Raw genomic sequence first — 14,874 nt, 5'->3', positions numbered from 1 at the left:
TTATTTACTTGTTTTCTCATGCTGCTTTTAGAATTTTCTATTTGTTCTCGACCTTTGAAAATTTGATTATTATATGCCCTGGGTTAGTCTTATTTGGATTAAATCTGTTTGGTGTTCTTTGACCTTCCTGCACCTGGATATGCATATCTTCCTCAAGTTTCGGGAATTTATCTGTTATTATATCTCTAAATAAGCTTTCTACCCCTTGCTGTTGCTCAACTCCCTCTTGAACACCAATAGTTCTTAGATTTGGCCTTTTGAGGTAATTTTTTATATTTTGTAGGTGACCTTTTATGTCGTTTTTGTTACTAAACATTATGTTTGTGAGATTCATCCATATTGTGTGTAGTTGTAGTTTCTTGACACTTGGTCTTATTGTTCTACAATATTCTGTTGTTTAAATATGTGATTTATCTATCCATTCTACTGAAGAGGACATTTGGGTTGGTTTGGTTTGTGACCATGTGCATAGTGTTGCTGTGAACATTCTTGCATATGCCAGATCTTATTTTAAAAGTCTGATGCAGGGCTTCCCATCATTGGTCTAGCCCTCTTTATGAGGAAGATGGTTCACTCCCAAGATTAATATTTTTGGAGTTATGACACCCCATTTTTATTTCATTAGAGCACCTACTCCTCTCAAAATGATGTATAGCATAAATCTTTCTTGATACAATTTAACCTAGTTTAAAGGCATGGCAATGTCATCAGCATCTACTCATCTCTGTGTGACCACAGCACCTTGTCCAGTGCTCTGCACAAAGAAAATGTCTGTAACACTTGCTTAGTTGGATTGTTTAAGAACAAGCCCCCACGTCCCCACCACCTCCACAAGTCCCACCTTTCTTCATCTTCCCCAAGCGAAATACCATAGCTCCCTTAACCATTCTTTACAGCAGTGGTACTCAATTCTTTTGTTCTAGTATTTCCAGGGTAAAATAATTTTTTAAAACTCTACACCCATCCACATTTTTAAGCTAGCATCTTTATCATTCATTTAAATAAATGCAAAGAGTGAAATTTCTACCATCTTATAAATTGTTTAAATATTTTATTTTTTTAAAAAAACAATGAAACTGCATGTTTGGCTCATACAATTTATAGAAAAGGTCCACCACATAACATAATTGGCAAAGCTGTTGTCATTGTCAAATTAATTAGCAAATCAGGCTTACTTTCATATAGACGTGGCTTTCTATTATGTTTTCTAAATCATTTCAAATACACATGTTAGTACACATTCCTCGGCAAACATTACTTCTGAATTCTTATTCTAAGCTACATAGCTGGATGGATGGATGGATGGATGGATGGATGGATGGATGGATGCAGGCACAGAAACTCACCATGACTTTTTCACCTGAATGAAACAGTGCCACATCTTTAATATTTCCTCCCAAGCCTTCCTTTCCTTTACTTTCCTGTGACTCTCTCTCAGAAAGGATGCATGTCTAAATTCTTTATTTGGTACCCAGAAGTCTTTTACAGCTCAGGGTAATAATGCTCCACAGGAAGATGCAGGATTGCGGGGAGAGCTGTTTATCTTCTTTTCTAAACTGGGGCCAGAGAAAGGGGAGGTGGGAAGCTATGTTTGGAGCCAATTTGTCCCATGTTTTCTTTCTAAAAGCATATGGAGGGGAAAATAATTGGTGTTTTAAAGATGTTGGGGTCACTTTACGTTCTCATGTTATTAGGCCAAGCTATGACCCTTAGTTTCATCTCCAGATTATCAGATATAAAAGGCCCACAGGAATCCAGAAGCTAGACAGAGCATAGGTATTCCAATCTCTCGAGAAAATGGGCAGTAAGAGATTTACTAATAGTATGTTTGCTCACCTGGCATTTGGAAAGTTTAAAATTCTCCCTCTTAATTGTTCTATTTTGTTTGTTAATATTATGTTCAGGTATTTTCTATATCATGGTAGAATCAGCACTATTATCAATTCTTAATTATCTAACAATATTTATTTTGTTCATTACCTGAGGTCGAATTTTAATTTGGGTTGACTTTTCCCTGAAATTTAGCACAACAAACATCTTAGCTCATTTACCCCCTACAGCTCAAATAGTTTAAGCTCATGGAAGGCAAACTAATTTTAAAATAAGCAAGGGACTTGAAAGGCAAGCCTTTGCTGCCAAAAAAAAAAAAAAAAAAAAAAAGGAAAGAAAAGAAAAGAACATATTACATTATTAGCCAATTGGTATTTCTCTGACATCTGGTACCCCCTGTTGTCCAAAACAGCTGCAAACTTGAAATAGCCCCCAAAGGGCTCTGGGAGTGAGCAGTGGTTCACTTTGGGAAGATCCAACCTTGAAGATTACAGAAGACGTGAGGCTACTGGTTCTTTTTCTAGACAACAGCGCACACCTAAGAGAGCAGGACCTCTGAAGGCTATAGAAGCCAGTCCACAATAATGTCAAAACCCAGAATCCCAGGAGACCTAGGACAGGAGGAACTGAAAAAGTGATGTAAAATGGCCACCAACTGGCCAAAACAGAGGAGCCAGAGCAAAGCCTAGAAATGTTGATGATTCGGGAAAAAATAGACTTCCCAAGAGTGAAGAGGGGACTTATGGGAACCCGGAAGACTACCAGGGACAAGTAGCCCCAGCCCAAAGAGAAGAGCAAACTGGAGACGCTCAGTGTTAGCTGCCCTGCCCTGAACACTTCAGGATGGCTGAATGCCTACACCTGGTGCTGAAGGAAGGACCCTCATTCTAGCTAGATTCTTTTGGCTTTTAGGAACAGAGATCTCTGCATATCAGCTCCTTAGTCTTCCCTCAGTTGACTTTATCTGCTTCACCACAGTGACTGCTTCCTTACAGCTTTGCTTACTTATAGACCATCATGGACTCTTCAGCCCTAACTATATGTCACAGAGGTTTTATTTAGGCTCGGCTTGCAAATCTTTACCTCTTTCCATATTTGGCTTAAATTACTGAGCATCCTATTTGTCCAACTCAACTTTTTAAGCCAGACCGTAGGTCAATGATCATTGGCCAGCCTGTAGACGGGATACTTTTGAAACAGGTGCCCATTTTTATTCAATCAGTTGGGAGGAGTCACATGCTTCAAAGCATAGCTACCCTAGGCCTGCTCATCAGTGGAAATTGTAGCAAACAGACGTTACAAAATGTCTAGGGAGACTTTGAACCACCCGGGAATATTAATTTAGTTTAACACTCTCTGTTTGATAAAAGCAGGAAAATCTGATATAACTTCCAATAAAGATTTTACCACTTAAAGGAATAACTTTCAATTATGTAAAAAGTTCACTTATTCTCAATACCGTATAACTGAGAGGTTACTAGATATTCTCTTTCAGATGATATAGTAGATTGGTAAATATTTTTTCTTTAACCTGAGGAGTTAAAGTGGTAGTTGTAATGTTACGTGTTATGATCAGTCAGTCTTCTGCTGAGTATAGCTACTTTTTTTTTTTTTTTTTTTTTGAGACAGAGTCTCACTCTGTTGCCCAGGCTGGAGTGCAGTGGCGTGATCTCGGCTCACTGCAGGCTCTGCCTCCCGGGTTCACGCCATTCTCCTGCCTCAGCCTCCCGAGTAGCTGGGACTACAGGCATCCGTCACCACGCCTGGCTAATTTTTTTGTATGTTTTTAGTAGAGATGGGGTTTCACTGTGTTAGCCAGGATGGTCTTGATCTCCTGATCTTGTGATCTGCCTGCCTCAGCCTCCCAAAGTGCTGGGATTACAGGCGTAGCTACCTTTTTTAACTGGAATGGTTGGGAGTATTCTTACCAATGCTCCTTATTCCATGTAATCCACAACTTCTCACAATTACAGGAAACATGACTCATACGTTTCTTGGGCCTTTCATGGAATTAAGCTTTGGCATCATGTGCAAGTACTGACTTTAAAAATTTTCATATCACAGCTAACAAATGTATACATTTGTCCCTGCACAAAATGGTAAACAGATGGCTCTTCATTCCTACGACAATGATATCATGCTCTTACTAAAAACAGGGCCGTAGTCTGAAAGCCAATGAGAATGAAGTTGGTATAAACCATTACAATTGGACTGCCTTTCTCCTGCCCCTCTGCCAAACCACATCCACTTATCATTCCAAGCCCAGCCAAATCCCACCTTGTCTGTGAAATTCCTGAGATAATAATGATTAAAAGAACAAGGACAGAGAAAGGCAAGATCCTGGGAAATAGCTTGTGTGACTAAGAGAGGTTTCTATAGCCAGTAATAAAGAAGGAGTGTAGGGAGAAAGGCGTCAGGGAGGAGGCCTCAGCCAGTACCTGGAACTGGCCACATGAGCAGCTTCAATGATAGGGGCAGTCTTGGAAGCTCCAAAGAAGGAAGAAAGGCAAATCTCAGTTCCAGTACACTAAAACTGGTGGATACTGGGGACAGGGCAGAGACAGGAGATACTGGTCTAGAATACAAAATCAGAGTGGGAACAACGGAGGGAAGGACGGAATGCTGAGTCATCATCCTGGCCAAGGGGCGAGGATGGGTAAATTCAGTGTTCGATGTTTGAAATGGGCTGCTCAGAACTAATGGCAGGGCTTATTTGAGCCTATCTTCCAAGTTTAGAGTAATAGAAGAGCAGAAAATTAAGATATCAACTGATCTCTGTCTTCTCTGAACTCTTGGGAATTCTTAATGCATAGAAACATACAATTTAACACTAGCTTGTTCTCATCTTGTCTCTTAATCTAATTGGTTTTTTTCGTTTGTTTGTTTGTTTTTTTTTTTTTGTTTTTTTTTGGATTGCAAGGGCCACAAACCTATTCAAACTAACTCAAGTTAAAAGGGATGCCAAATGGCAAGACTATAGCAAGGTCACAGAGAGATTCAGGAAATGCAAAACAAATAAGACCCAGGAAATGAGAAAGCCAGGAATCTTGAAGACAAGCCACACTTCATTTCCTTCTCTCTTATGGATTGCCTATTTCTTTGCAAAACTATTTCATCTAGATTTCCACTGTTCTTTACCTGGTCCATCTGTACTTCCATTTTCTCAAAACCCCAATGGTCCCATTATAGCTACCCAAACCTGACTTCATGACCTCTCATTCGAGCACCCATCACCAATTTGTTGAGTTTCTCTGTTTCCTAAGTGTAAATTCCTTGTTAGGGGAATATAATTGACTTGACTTTTCTTTTCCATAAAGACTCCAAGGCATGGGCAGCTATCTGTGGGTGGGGTGTTCACCTCAAGTGATCTGGGGGATAAGGCAAGTTGAACCCCTTGGTTCTAAACAATGATTTAGGGGAGGAGACCTCTGTGGATTATGAGTAAGGCATATGGGGACACAATTCTAGGACATATTCCCAATACGTTGTGAGATTCTGGAGGGCTAGAATAGTGACATGTCTCGGGTACATATGTAGTAGAAGCTCCCTTATTCAGCCTCCAGTTAGCTGACTCTCCAAATTTACTTACGATCTCCACTTCCTCTAGAAAACTTACTGCTCCATGCCCATGGCATAGAGAAGTCTCTCAGCTAGGAAGCTGCTCTGTGTCTACTTCTTCCCTTGAGTTATGAGCTTGCCAAGGATCAGCCATGTTTGTTGCCCTATGTCCTTATGCTAGTAGTGCTTTCACTTAATAGATACATTTAGAGCATGTGAATTAAAAAACTGTTTCTGCAAAAACTGATTTGAGTGCTGTGAAAAGACACATAAAATTGAACCACACATACACAAAAACTTCACTCTCAAATTAGGTGTGAGAAAGACAACTCAAATAACGTAGGGGGAAATATACAAAAAATCTGCAAGTCATCCACAGTCAGCTTGCATGAAAACTGTCGTTATGTTGTTGAGTCACTTGAAAGAAACCAAAACTGGAAATAATAGATTATTCACTATAGATATGATTTATTCCAGAAAGATCACACAGAACTCTTATCAGCTGATCTAGAACCAAAGCACAGGTCTTAGCTTTCCATGAAAAACTGGCAAATGAATTTATATGTATATGTATTTATATGAATTTACACATTAACTTATATATATGAATTTACATATTAACTTCAGGTATATGTACAATTAAAATGTTTCAGGTAGTTTTTTTGTTTGTTCGTTTGTTTGTTTGTTTTTTGAGATGAAGTCTTGCTCTGTTGCCCAGGCTGGAATGCAGTGGCGCGATCTCAGCTCACTGCAACCTCTGCCTCCTGGGTTCACGCCATTCTCCTGCCTCAGTCTCCCAAGTAGCTGGGACTACAGGTGCCCGGCACCACGCCCAGCTAATTTGTTGTATTTTTAGTAGAGGTGGGGTTTCACTGTATTAGCCAGGATGATCTGGTAGTAGTCTTTTTTATTATTATTCTCTTCAGTAGCTGCCAGCCATCAGTGCAGTCAGATTAAGCAGGACTTCTGCTGCAGTTTTAATCCTTCCTGCCCCTCCCCACTCAGTAACTTGCTTAAGCACTGAATATATAATAGGCACTAACAAACCCCTATTCCTTGACAACTCCAAAGGAGGTAAGCAGCCGAACAACAAACACCTTATGCCCAAATAAGCTTCATGGCCCAATATTCCTCCACTGAGCCAACTGTTAGTAACAATGAACTCGAGCCAGCTCACTGTTAATTCCAAGAAAGAAAATAATGTGATCTCTTGCTTTGAATTCATTGTCAAGCTATTTGGCATGCTTTTAAATATCCCCATAGACAGTAGGGAACCTGCCCTAAACATTGCCCTACCCCTGGAGATGGGGTAAGCGAAACAACAGAAAAAATGCAAAATAATGATAGTGCATTCTTTGCCCTGCCATCTAGTGTAATGGGTAAGAGCACAGCTCCAGGGGCTGAGGCTCCTTGGCATTAACTTGCCACAAGACCTTGACAGCTACTTAATCTTTCTGAGTCTCAGTTTGCTCTTCTGTAAAATGGGTTGTTGTAAGAACTAAATGTAAATGAAGTCATGGATGAATGGCAACATAAAGTTTTCTTTTCCCCTCACCCCCTTTTTTTCCTCCTCTAACCACCTGCCCACCAAGGAGATAGGGAGGGTGCAAAACACAGTAAAGAGAAGAAACTGTCCCTCTAACAGTGCCTGGAGTATCTACAGAGCAGTCAACAATAACAAGAAAGAGGTGTGTTATGTTTGCTGCACTCTGAAGAAGAGGAAGGGCCTAAAACCTCCTCAGCATCTCATTGTAAGGCCCAGAGCAAGAGCACCTTGAACCTCTTCTCCAGAATGCAATCACTCATTCATTTGTGCAGTGAGTGCCATCTAGGTGCCAGGCATTGATTCTGATATAGCAGTGAACAAAATAAAGTCTCTACTCTCATGGAGCTTACATGACATTCTAGCTGAAGAAAAAACTAAAAGGTTACATGTGAAACCTATGCACGATACCTGTTACCTAGTAAGTACTCAATAAACACCAGCTACGTTAATTATTATTGTCATTATTATCAACCTGATTGCAAAATCTAATTCAGGATGGTTAAAATATATCCCTTGACTAACAGACAAACAGCTAGTTCCTACCCTAAAGCTGGATCCATCTTCCATTAGCTTTCTCAGGAGACAATCCGGGGATGCCAGTGCCTCTCCAAAGCACACAACTCCTTGTTTTAGGATTTTTTTCCTCCCTTACCTTCCTACCTGTTTTCGGAAATCGGCACCATTTCGCAGCTCTCCAGAGGTTAGGAATGGAAGCAGGGGAAGTCATAGCTGCAATGGTCTATTAAAGTGTGAATAACTGATACCCCACCTCCCATCCTATTCAAGCAGTAAAAGACAGCCACCCTCTGCAAGGGTCTCCAGCTCCATGCACATGTATGAGCACAAGGAAGGGCCCGTGAGCTCATAGGGACAGCAGGCTAATCTGGGATTGCCTATTTCCTGCCAGCAGGTTTCCCCCTGGGGACCACCCAGGCCACTCTCTTTAAAACTGGAACCCCCACACACTCATGCTGTTAGCTTGCTCTGTTTTTTAAAAATTACCTTCCAATATGTAATTCACTTATTTATTATGTCTGTTCTTTATTTTCTCTTTCCTCCATGATAATGTCAGTTCTTATGAGGGCAAAGATGTCTGTCAATTAGAACAATGTCTGTAACATATTAGGCACTTGGTAAATATTTGTTGAAGGAATGCATGAAAATCTCAGAGGAAAACGCTTTTTATCAATCCTGGTAGGGCTTTGTGGCACTTAACAAATGCTCCAAAAAGCCCTTCTCCCTGGCTGACGGGGCCGAGGCAGCAACCTGAGAGCAATGCCCGTTCTGCTTTCTGGGATTTGGGCTGTGTTGCCTGCTTGTCTTGTTTCTATTCTTTTAATCGCTCCCTTCCTGGGTTTTATATTGCATGCCCGGTCTTCCAGCGTCATGGTTACTGTAGTAAACAAACTGAAGGTCTGAATGCATCTTTTTCTCCCCGTGTAGCATGAAGAGCAGTTCGCGGTATCCGGTAGATAGGAAGCACAAATACGTAACGAAACTGGGATTTGAAAGCGCCAACTTCAGTTGTAAGATCTAAGGGTGGACTGCGGGAGCTGAGGCCGGCAGGGCTGCGAGCAGGGCCGCTTTCCTGGGCCTCCTTCGCCTAGACAAGCAGGGCAGGGGTGAGGACAAAGGAGGGAAAAGGAGGGGAGCACGAGCTCTCTCCTTCCCTCCAGCCCCCACGTTAACTGTAAAAGGCAGCGTGTTCTGGTCCTTTCACGGCTAAAGCAGCAGTAGGCGACCGACGATGGAGGCGGATGCAGAGGTGACTGGGAGCCCACAACCCGGAGCCGGGCGGAGGACAGAGCGAAGGGCGGCGGGGAGGGGCCCAGAGGGGCTGCTTTGGGCAGGGGCGGGCGCCTCCTCCCGGCCGCCCGCCAAGCATGCCCGGATCCTCTTGGCCGCGTCCCAACACATGGGCTTGGTTACACTCGCCGAGAGAGGGAGGAGCCACCCCGCAGAGCTGTCTGGGCGCTTTTTCCCATTTTTGCTCCAGCATCCAGAGATTTGAGCAGGGGTAGGGTGAGGTGGGGTGGCGGGGTTCCTCCCCTTCCTTAGGCCCAGCCAGAGAGGGGCCCTGTCTCTCTGCTCCTTTCCTCGCCGTCGCCTTCTCTCTGCCAGGCTCTCCTGTTCGTCCTCCAGGGGCCCAGGCTAGCCCCTCACCTCCCCTGAAGACTTTTCTAACCGCTGCGGCCTCCGTGGTCCCCCACGCCTGTGTTCCTGTAGGACGTTTATAGTTCACACGATGTCTCATCTCTCGGTATATGTCTCCCAAGTAAATTGTGAAGCATAAAGAGCCATATGCTTTTATTGCTTTAAGCAATTTTTTTTTCTGTAGTTTCTGTTGTAAGCAATAATCCTACCCAGCCACTAATTGTGTGACCTCAGGAAAATCCTTTCTGAGTTTTCTCATATGCAAAATGAGATTTGTAAGGTTTCTTCCAGCTTTTAAATTTAGAGACTTTCCTGAACTAGAGAGCTGGAAGTTAGATAGAGCTGTTCTAGTACAGTGGTTTGGGGTCTAAATGCATTGTTTCTGGGGGCCACGGGTAGGTGGCATCTGTGAGCTGCCCTTAGGAAGAGGGGCCAACAGTGACTCCGGGTTTATTCTCTCCTGGACACTCACTACCTGCCTCAGTTCTTCTAAAACTGGGTCTCCGAGCCACACACGTATGACCACCCTGCCACTGGCTCAGACATGGGAAAAATCTTTTTTCCTGTAGTTCAACGCTGAAAGCAGGACATTTTTCAGAGAGACATTTTGCTAGGAGATAATGAAGTACAAAAACACAAAATCGTAGAAGCATCCAATCAGAGCCCACATTCTTGTGAGGAACCTTAGTAAGAGGCAGACACTAGCAGGCAAATTTTAGGCAACCTTGGGGCTCAGGTCATATTCCTCAACTGAACCATGAAGACAAAGGAGGCCGCGCCAAAGACAGCCTCGCTACTACTACGCTGCGTATGTGGCCTCTTTCCTGGAGCCCGACAGAGAAGGAGCATGGGCTTCGGGGTCATTCACATGTGAATCTGACTCCAGTGTTGCCGTTTTCTGGCTGTCTGGCCTCGGACAAGCTTCTTAACTTCTCTGATTTTCAATTTCTTTTCTATTAAATAGGGATAATATCTTCTATCCCACTGGGTTGAATGAATGTTAAATGAGAATGAATGTGTGTCATTCAGAGATATTAATTATAAACACAGAGCTTCTGTTGGTTTAAGCACAAGAGTCGTTTATTAAGGGATGCTGAGGACCAGAATCCCTAGGAAGGCTGGGGAATCCAGCTTGGAAGCCATGAAGCCAGAAAGGCTTCTCAAATCCCATCACCAGATTCTCCTGCAGATTCTTCCTGCTGCAGCAGCTGGCATAGGCCTCACAGTTTGCACCACCTGCAAGGCATCTATTAGGGCTTCTGGCACCGCTGCTTCTGCTAACTGCGCTTTCTCAAGACACCATGTTCATTGCAGCATTGCCTTCCAAATCAAAGTCTCACACAACCTAATAGTTCTGACTGTTATTATTCCTGCAGGTCTGTCTCTGGTCCTGGGAAGGCCCACCCTCTTCAACCATATTGTTTGATTCATTCGAGACAGCAATCCACCTGTTTTTAAGGCTGATTTTACCCTTGGGTGAAAGTCAGCTTTTTAAGGTCTTGTTCAGGAACAGAATGGTGTGACCTTGGCAGGAAGTACCAGTGTTCCCTGCAACCTCACCTCTTCTCCCCCACCCCGATACAGCCCCAAGTTCACTAACTTGTTTTGTTTGCCCCTTCCTGCCCCCCTTCCCGCCCCTGTTCTAAAGCCTACATTATCTTTAGGCCACCTAATAAATTCCCATTCCTTGCTTGAGTCAAGTTTGAGTTACCTGCTGAGCCACCACCTGGCTGTTCTTTGATTCAATACACAAATGCCTCCAAGGCCTAGACCAGTGGTTCTCAGCTCTGACTGTAAGTTAGAATCAAGGAGGAGTGAGGGGCTGGGCCTCAGGGAGTCTCATTTAATAGATCTTGAGTGAATCCAGATGTAGGTATTTTTGGCAGCTCCCTATTTAATTTGACCAGGGAAACTGTCTTCTAAAATCCCATCACCGTTTTACTTACAACGCCAGAAGCTTTAAGCAAGGAGTGAACATCAAAAGTACAATATCAAATGAGTAGAAGAGGGTAATATACTCCCACTTGCTGATAACTATCTTTAAATACTAACTTTTGAATTAAGCATTTTGCAAGTAGAGGCTACAAATTAGCCTTTTCGGGTCATTTTAGTTTTTGGGCTTGAAAATCGTATAAATTCCTCCTAGGTCATTTTGTACCTGTTAATATTGACTTTATATAGAAAAGAAGGTTGGGCACAGTGACTCACACCTATAATCTCAGCACTTTGGGAGGCCAAGGTAGGAGAATTGCTTGAGCCCATGAGTTCAAGACCAACTTGGGCAATAACATGAGACCTTGTCTCTACCAAAAAGAAAATATATATATAATAAAATAAATTAGCCAGGGATGGTGGCACATGCCTGTAGTACCAACTACTCGGAAGGCTCACTTGAGCCCAGGACTTCCAGGCTGCATTGAGTTATGGTTGCACTACTGCACTCCAGCCTGGTGACAGAGTGACATGGGGCCTCAAAGATAAAGAAATAAATAGAAAAGGGGAGAGAGGAGAAGGGGTCTTTAAGGGAGTGACACAATGCCTCGTTGTCCGGTCTCTAAGATAAATGAAGAATGGGAAATTCTAAATTCTGCTTATTTCAAACACGTGGTTCATTCATAACATGAATCATCTGATGGTAAAGTGATCGAAGTAAAAATATCAACAGCTGTGAAACTACCAGGACGCTTATTACTCATTCTTGTTTCCATTTCTTGTCAATTTCCCCATCTATTCCCCATTCTGAACTGTCAATTATAATGATAAGAGCAGACGGAGGGAAACAACAGGCCTTCAGTGATGAACTAGGTAAGATGCTATGAACAATGGGAAAATGGGGAAGTAACATCTAAACATGGCTCCCTTCTATGTATGAATCAGCAACATTGTGAGGTTTTGCTGTGGATGACTATGGGAACAATTGATACTCTACTGCTGCTGCTGCTGTTGAAAACAAGACGACAGACCCCAAACTGCCATTTGGTATGCAACCAGGTAGCAATGCAGCAACTAAGGAACACAAGAACCCACCAGTAGGGGGCAGTTGTCATATTTATTCCCCCCAATTAACAACTGAATCCCTGCCCTATGGGTGGGAATCACCTACCTCCCCGACAGAAGCTAAGAGCATCAGACACACACTTTGCATGCTGCCTTTGTAGCTAGAGCATGGGCATAGCTACCTGACCACAGTCTACCAAGCACAGACAACCCCCAGACTTAGAATCAAAAGCTCAGTGACCAGAAGTGACGCATGAAGGCAGCTATTTTTAGTTGTCAGATGCAGCAGTGGCAGTGGTTCTAGCAGATGGGTCCAGTATCAAGGGCATTGGTGGGGGCAGGCTGCAACATTGGGGATGCAGTGCTGGCAGTGGAGAGGGCATTGCAGGACCAGTTCTATACTATGATGAAGCTGGTTTTAGACTTCTTAGATATATTTGATGAGCTACCCAATATCCTTTGAATAAAATATTTCTTTCTTTTTTTTTTTTTTTTGAGACAGAGTTTCTTGTTGCCCAGGCTAGAGGGCAATGGCGCAATCTCAGTTCACTGCAACCTCTGTCGTCCTAGTTCAAGCGATTCTTCTGCCTCAGCCTCCCAAGTAGGTGGGATTACAGGCATGCACCACCACGCCTGGCTAATTATTCTTTTTCTTTCTTTTTTTTTTTTTTTTTTTTGTATTTTTAGTAGAGAGGTTTTCACCATATTGGTCAGGCGGTCTTGAACTCCTGACTTCAGGTGATCCACCCACCTGCTGGGATTACAGGCGTGAGCCACTGCGCCTGGCCTCTTTTCTTCTTAAATTACCCTGGATTATTGCAAGTCATGCAGTGGTCTCTCTACCTTGAGCCTTGCCATTTTTTGCAGGTGTTCTCAATGGAGTAGTTACAGTTCCTGAAACAATATCAATTATAGCATAACATTTCTCTATTCAGAACCGTCAAATGCATCCCATCCCACTCAGATTAAAAGCAATAGACTTTTACAGTGGCCTACAGGGCCCTATGCATACCCATCCCCATTATCTCTCTGAGCACATAGCCTATCACAGTCCCCTTCACTCAGTCTGCAGGCTTTACTCAATCTGCAGCAGCCACTTAAAGGTATCTGCCTCAAGGACTATTTATGTGCTAAATTTTACCTGGCAAGTTCTTCCCCCAGAAATCCTCATGACTCACTCCCTCACCTCCTTCAAGCCTTTGCTGAAATATTCCCGTTGTGAAGGCTTCTCTAACAATGCTACATAAAACTGCACCCCATCTCCCCCTTTCCCTGCTTCCCTGCAACCCTTATCCCCTTTCCCTGCTTTAGTTTCCTCCATAGAATTTATCACTAGCTAACATATGTTGTACTCAACTTGTTTGTTTATGTCTGTCTTGCTGAGCTCCCATTAGAATGTAAGCTTCGAAAAGGCAGAGATCTTTGTTCACTGCTGCATCTATGGTGCCTGGAATAATGAGTGCCTGACGCAGAATAGGTCTTCAATAAATATTTGCTGGATGAATTAGTGACTGAATGAAGAGGATGTCAATGATGGGTGAAAAGTGTAAGTTTCCCTGATAAAGGGAAGATAGTAGGAAGGAGACAGTGACTTTGCAGATTAGCAGCTAGAGCTCAGCTGATGACGTGACATATCTTCCTGGAAGTCAGTTGGGAGAAAGAAGTTTGAACACAGGAATAGTCACAGACATCTGAGGATTCTTTGTTTTTGCTTATTAAGGAGTAGGTTGATCTTTGTCAGTTCAATATGGCCAAGAGGAAACCAGCAATCAGTATTGGTGGACAGAAATTCTGATTATGGAACAATTGCATAAATTCACTTAGGAAGACTTGGGCAGTATAATCATGTTACTGGTGAGAGCAGCTACATCTATTGAGTGCTTACCAAATGCCAGGCGCTTTCCAGGCTGTACATGGAGTATCCCATTTAATCCTTACAACAAACTCATGAGGTAGGCACTACTATTTTCTTCTTATAAGTAAGAAAATTAGAGGATAAGCAACTTGTCAAAGACCATATACCTGGAAAAATGTCATTTGTTCATTTGGTTGTGTTTTGAGATGAGACAAGATGGAAAATTTTAGGTTGATCTCTGTAATCTAAAAATGAGCCTATAGAATTGTAGATAACAAGCATGAAGTTGTGGAACATGAACAGGCAGATGAGGTTTAAACATCAGATTTGCAACTCTCTGTCTATATGACTTTAGGCAAGTTACTTTTCTCTCTGAGTTTAGATTTATTCTCATTTGTAAAATGTAAAAAATCATACAATTCTTGTAGAGTTGTCAACATTAAATATAATCACACATGGAAACAGCTAATATAATGTCTAACCCAGAGAAGGCACTCAAGAAATAGCATTATTATCACTATTATTATTGTTGTTGTTATGATTATTATTATTATTATTTTTGAAGGAATTCAGAGTCTACTCTCTTGGCTCTATACTTGTTAGTGCCCACACAACCACGCTTCTCAAACAGTGTTTAGAATCAACTGGGCAGCAGTTTGAAAGTGCAAATACCTGAGTTCTACTCCCAGAGATTCTAATTTAGAGATGATGGGAGTCTAGAAATCTCACTCTCAAATGGAAAACTGGCATTCTCTTAACTCCGAAAAGAACTTCTTAGTTTCTAATGTTGTGCTACCTAATGTGTGCTACCTGAAATTCTCGTATGAAACTAACCCCTCCAAAGCAGTGTTGCCAAAGGTTAAGGGAATGCATTCTGGAACCTTGGGCAAGCACTTTGAGCCCTCTGGGCCTCATTGTCTTTATCTGTAAAATT

The 14,874-nt window shown here is 42.5% G+C and overlaps 1 protein-coding gene; it reads right to left on the bottom strand.

Annotated features, from left to right (window-relative positions):
- ZNF366 (zinc finger protein 366) overlaps positions 1-14,874 on the bottom strand; it is a 354,936-nt gene that overhangs the window by 115,598 nt on the left and 224,464 nt on the right.

This window comes from Symphalangus syndactylus, chromosome 18 (genome assembly GCF_028878055.3).
Source record: "Symphalangus syndactylus isolate Jambi chromosome 18, NHGRI_mSymSyn1-v2.1_pri, whole genome shotgun sequence".
Lineage (NCBI taxonomy): Eukaryota > Metazoa > Chordata > Mammalia > Primates > Hylobatidae > Symphalangus > Symphalangus syndactylus.
The sequence above is the reverse complement of the archived record's forward strand: the minus strand, read 5'-3'. Positions and strand labels throughout refer to the sequence as shown.